Genomic DNA, 6,048 nt, shown 5'->3' with positions numbered 1-6,048 from the left:
CAGGATGGTCTCGATCTCCTGACCTCGTGATCCGCCCGTCTCGGCCTCCCAAAGTGCTGGGATTACAGGCTTGAGCCACCGCGCCCGGCAAACTTTTAATTTAATCTAGGAGGAGGATTCTGGTGTGAGCGTTCCCAGAGATCATGCTTCTCCCAAGACAGGCTTCACAGTGATCTGAAATCCTTCTGGAGGAGACTATCCTTTTCTCCAAAATGCTCCTGTAATAATAATTGCTATCACTTATTGAGCACTTACCTGGGTCAGACACACTGCTAAGGACTTTAAGCACATCATCTCATGGAATCACCAGAGCTCATACACTCTTAATCACACAAGTATACTATCTCTCCATCTCCCCATCCCCCTGGCCTGCCCTAGTCTCTAGGCCTTCCTTTTATTTTATTTTATTTTATTTATTTTTTGTTTGTTTGTCTGAGAGAAGGTCTCACTCTGTCACCCAGGCTGGAGTGCAGTGGCACGATCTTGATTCACTGCAACCTCCACCACCTCCTGGATCAAGCAACTCTCATGCATCAGCCTCCTGAGTAACTAGGATTACGCCTGGCTAATTTTTGTGTTTTCATTTTGGTATTTTTATTATTTTGTTTTATTTTATTTTATTTTGAGACAGAGTCTTGCTCTGTTGCCCAGGCTGGAGTGCAGTGGCATGATCTCGGCTCACTGCAACCTCCGCCTCCCAGGTTCAAGGAATTCTCCTGCCCCAGCCTCCCAAGTAGGTGGGATTACAGGTGCACACCAGCACGCCCAGCTAATCTTTTGTGTTTTTAGTAGAGTAAGGGTTTCACCATATTGACCAGGATGGTCTTAAACTCCTAAACTCAGGCAATCCGCCCACCTCAGCCTCCCAAAGTGCTAGAATTACAGGCATGAGCCATCGTGCCCAGCCTAATTTTTGTATTTTTAGTAGAGATGAAGTTTCGCTATGTTGGCCAGGCTGGTCTTGAACTCCTGGCCTCAACTGATCCACCTCCTTCTGCCTCCCAAAGTGGTGGGATTACAGCCATGAGCCACCGGCACCACCTTAGACCTTGCTTTTGGACAGGAATGACCTACATGAATTACCTGGGGGAAGATGTAATCAGACTAGATTAAAAAGAAAGAAAGCCTCTGTCATCCTTCAGTCTATAGCCTAAAGGCTCCAATAAAGTTTGTTAATCTCCTTCCTGGCTGCCCCTCCCCTTTCTCATTCTTTGCAGGGATAAGAGGTGATTACAAGTCCTCTTGGCAGTGCTGCTATTGCTAGGGTGCCCACTTCTAAAGCAAACAAAAGAAAACACAAACACATCATCACGCCTGCCCTTTTAAGACCAAATTCACTGGCACCAAGGGGTGGGCATGTGTGCTAATATGACGTAAAAGAAAGGAAGGAAGGAGGGACAAAGGAAGGGAAAACTGTGAGGGGGAATGGAGAGAGAAGTGTACAGGGTTTCATTCCTGACTGGTGGCATCTGAAAAGTGAAGTCCTATCCGTGGAATTTTGAGACAGAAATCTGCTGGGGGTAAAACCCGCACTCCAGCAAACAGCATGCCCTAGTGGTAGCACCAGGAAGTGCTAGTGGACTCTAACCTACTTCAGCCTGCCCATGCAAACTAGGCAAGGGAGGCTGCCATTCATAGACAGCATGAAGCCCCTGTCTTTTCTCAACCACTACCTAGCACCCTGGACAAGAAGGCACCATCTTTGGCAGCTCACATTTCTCCCTAAGACCCCGGGTCTTAGGGTAATGTTTCCACCATTCAGGCAGCCTGGGACCAACAACACCCCTAGGCTCTCCCAGAGGGGCTCTTCTGCCCCAGGTTTTCTTTTTTTTTGGGGGGGGGGTTGGGTTTTGGGGGTTTTTTTTCTCCGAGACAGAGTTTTGCTTTGTCCCCCAGGCTGGAGTGCAGTGGCACGATCTCTGCTCGCTGCAACCTCCACCTCCCGGGTTCTCCTGCTTCAGCCTCCCTAGTAGCTGGGATTACAGGCACCCACCACTATGCCCAGCTAATTTTTAATTTTTATTTTTTTTATTTTTAGTAGAGACGGGGTTTCACCATGTTGGCCAGGCTGGTCTCGAACTCCTGGCCTCATGATCCTCCCACCTCAACCTCCCAAAGTGCTGGGATTACAGGTGTGAGCCACTGCACCCGGCCCACCCCAGGTTTTACATGAGCAAGCCCATAAGATAACAGCAGCCCTTGTTGTCTTTCCCTGTCTGAGATGCATTCATCTCTGAACACCCAGTGAAGATTACAGGACAACACACTCATCCTACAGCCTGTGGAAGAAATTTGATTCAGAAACTAGCAGCAGGGCCTCCAGTATGCAGTGCTGGGCAGAACAGTCAGTGGAGCCCCTCACGCTAACCTCACCCTCGAATGGCAACACCAAAACACACTTCCTCCAGGAACTAGCATATAACTTGGGGTCTTGGCTCCTCAGCTGAGCTCAGGGAGCTACTGTAAGAACACACTTTCTCTCCCAGAGACCCCATGTCCTGCCTTCCTGGCTCCAACCAGTCTGTGCTGCCTCCCCTAACAACAGAAACAGAAAACAGATACACTCTGGTATGACTAGATTTCCCCATCACTCCAAGCTAGAAGCTCAGCTCCTCCCTCCCCAGTTCTCTGTTTGTTTTTCTATATTCTACTGTGGCTAAGACAGTCTCTTAAAAAAAGAAAAGGTGAAACAAAAAAGAAATTGTTTACTCCTGTGGCCAGGGCTTCCATTAAGGAAGGGCTGAAGTCTCTGGGCAGAAGTTTCAGCCCAGGGAGGGACACGGCTGGGATCAAGAAACAGGAGGCTCTTGGGTCTCCATTCAGTCGATTTTTAGGACTCACTCCATCCTCCTCCTGCACTTCCCCTCTCACCCATTGTCCCTCCTCTCCCACCTCTTACCTGTCCAGTGACCTTTGGGCAGGTGCGGGGAGGAGGGGCTACCAGCTCAGTCAAGGGAGAGGGGAAGGTGCTAGTTAGGAGAACCAACGGTATGGCTCACGCTGCAGCAGCTGTTGACTCTGAGGAGCAGAAAAAGCAGAGGGTAACGGGGACTGAAATGGAAAACAGGAAAACACATGTGTGACTCTGGCCGGCAGCGGGGAGGGGCCAGGGGACGGGCTGGAGCTGGGACTGCCTGGTCAGACCCAGAGGACCTCAATGCCTGCCAGCCTCCAGGCACCTTCTCCACTACACTGGCACCAAATACCTGAGTCTCAGCTCCTTCTCCTCCCTCCCTCAGCCCCACCCCCCTCTTCCTTGTTGCCCTACATTTACTGAGCATTTAAGCTTTCCCCTCCATTGATAGTGACCTCTGATGCCTCTTGCAACTCCCCTCATTCCATTTCCTAATCATCTCCCACTCATGTACTATCCTTAGTCCTGCAGAGGGGATACGATCCCATGGTCAGGAGAAGGAAACTTTGCAGTCCCATCTCAAGAGTGTCAGTGCCATTTCAGCCCCTAAAGCAAGCCAAGGGAGGTAATGCAGGCCAAGGAAGACCACTTATAGGAGGACAGCCAAGCGCATTTAGACACCAAGCAAGCTCACTCACAGCTGAGATCTCTGATTGGTTCAGGTGATATCGATGTGTGTCACCAGGTAAGAGCCAACTGGGCCATGGCACCCTGGGCAGACTAATGAGTTGGCATCCCTTCAAACCAGTTTTATTTAAACATCTGTCGAACGTTTACTTAGCAGAGGTGGGGGAAATACCAATTTGCCTGGAATACAAATTGTGTAAGCCTCTTTATATTCAAAATTAGAAATTATTACATATCAGCCAGGCGTGGTGGCTCACGCCTGTAATCCCAGCACTTTGGGAGGCCAAGGCGGGCAGATCACAAAGTCAGGAGTTTGAGACCAGTCTGGCCCACATAGTGGAACCCCGTCTCTACTAAAAATACAAAAATTAGCCAGGTATGGTGGCGGGCACCTGTAATCCCAGCTACCTGGGAGGCTAAGGCAGGAGAATCGCTTGAACCTGGGAGGCAGAGGTTGCAGTGAGCACTCCAGTCAAAAAAAAAAGAAGAAATTCATCACATGCAATCTTCTGAAGCAAACAACTTCTTGGTAAGCATAGTAAACCACTTAAAATGCAGATAATAGTATAAATTTCTTGCCCTCAGGGAGCAGCACTTCACAGTGCATCACGCATTTTTGGAATTACAACTGTGACTAATGCCTTTAAGCAACTGTCAGCTGGCTGGTCCCTGGGCTACACCCTGCAATTTGCACCTGTCTGTTGCAAAATTACTCCAGACACAAGTGGTCCAGGTAAGGAGTTGTCAATAAGTCTATGTGGATGAAAGCCAACTCCTATTTCACCAAGACACAGAAATCATAGTACACTGGCATCAAATACCTGAATTATTCCAAAGATAATTTAGTATCCTTTAGACACTCTCAGCCTGCTACCCAACTTGCCGGCCCCTTAACTGCACTCTGGGGTCGGGTCCAAGTTGTGAGGGAAGACCTAGGAAGAGGAAGCTGTCCTTGCCTGCATGGGCCCCCGTGCTGTCTTCCTCATTCCACTACAGCTTCACTGGCTTCCCTGCTGTGACCACATAGCAAGCACGCTCCCGCCTCACAGCTTTTGCAATTTCTGTTCTCCCTGCCTGGAACATGCTTCCCAGTGATATTGTCCATTCGCGGTGTCATTTGTTTGCTGTCACCACCCCCACTAGAATGTAAGCATCACAAGAGCTTTGTTCACCACTGTATCCCCGCAGAGCAGGGCTCACATAGACAGTTAATAAATGTTTGCTGGGTTAATAAATGAATGAATGAACTATGTTATTTATTTGATTTCCCAAGTGGCTAGGCTCCTGGGCATGTCCTTGAATTTGCTCTCCAGGCCCCTCCTGTTTGGCTGCGGCTCTGGCTCCTAAGCAAGGAGTACCCAGAGGTACTCTTTTAGACAGTAATACGTTAAAGGCAAAGAAGAAAGTATGGTTTTCACGGTTTTACTGGGAGGCCTAGAATGATTTGAAACGGACTTTTGTTTCATTAATGGGAAAAGCAAAGCAAAACAAAAAGCCTATCATCTAACACTCTTTCCCTGGATCCAGGAAATTCTTGTCTGCTCTACCTCACACCCAGGCTCAGGTGACCGGTCTGGGTGCGGCGTGGAGATGGCGAGAGCTAAGTGCTACAGCTGCGAAAGGGTGAAGGGCAAAGGAGGAAAAGGCCGAGGGAGGCGAACGCTCAGGTTCATGCATATGCAAGTGGGCTCTACAGCGGAACTTCGAAGCACACACTCAACTCCCCACCATGCGCCCCGCCCGCTGGTCTTCCCCGGAAAAGCTCTCCCCTAGCCCGCGATCCTCGCTGGCCTAGGCCTTGGCCGTTCCCATCCCCCTCTCCGCCCCCGCCCAACCTGCTGGCCTCACTCACCTTTGTCCCTTTCTCCCATCCCCACCCCCCAATCCACCCTCGCTTTCTCCGGGCCCCTGCCATTTGTTTCCCTTTTATTTCCCTCCTTCTTTTGGGTCCCCAGTCTGCGGTCCTAGGACAACGCCTTCCCAGGCTCGGACCCAGCCACTGTCCGCCTTCATTACCCCTCTGAAGAACAGGGTCGCCCCCGAGGCCCAGGTCTGGCTGTGGGGGCCGACTCGAGCTCTGCCTTGGGGGACCAGGACCTCACCCCAACAGGCGTCCCTTCCGCTCCCTCCACCTGGCCAAACCGCCCCCGCCCTTCCCCGGACTCTAGGAAGTGCTAGAAGAGGGGGCTGTGGTGGGTGTAGGCGAAGGGCGCAAAGGTCCAAGCACCATGGCCTCGCAACCCGCTCCCCTGTCCGCTCCTCGCTCCCGCACAGCTGGATTGCTGCGGGGAAATGAAAATGACCGCGGACACCCTTAGAGACTGGTCGTCCACCCCATGAACGCTCAGCTTCCTCTTCCCTCCCTCCCAACCCCGCATAAGCTCGCTGCCAGACAGGGGTCGGGGCGACAGCCCCAACCCCTGGCCACAACTGCCTCCGGCCCGGAGATGCTTAGCTGAATCTGGGTAGGGCCCCCAGACGGGAAGCCCCTTGTGGGGGGGGGGCAG

General features: G+C 51.3%; 1 protein-coding gene across 1 annotated transcript in view; it reads right to left on the bottom strand.

Moving 5' to 3' along the window:
* Window positions 1-3,073, bottom strand: part of SLC7A7 (solute carrier family 7 (amino acid transporter light chain, y+L system), member 7) — a 47,246-nt gene extending 44,173 nt beyond the window's left edge. Inside the window, exon 1 of the mRNA XM_011930901.1 lies at window positions 2,900-3,073. The gene's annotated coding sequence lies outside the window, so the exon portion shown is untranslated. The remainder of the gene's footprint in view (window positions 1-2,899) is intronic.
* Window positions 3,074-6,048: the final 2,975 nt, after the last annotated feature.

The sequence above is a fragment of the Colobus angolensis genome, unplaced genomic scaffold (genome assembly GCF_000951035.1).
Source record: "Colobus angolensis palliatus isolate OR3802 unplaced genomic scaffold, Cang.pa_1.0 Scaffold88, whole genome shotgun sequence".
NCBI lineage: Eukaryota > Metazoa > Chordata > Mammalia > Primates > Cercopithecidae > Colobus > Colobus angolensis.
Note: the sequence above shows the minus strand (reverse complement) of the source record. Positions and strands in the feature narration are given on the sequence as shown.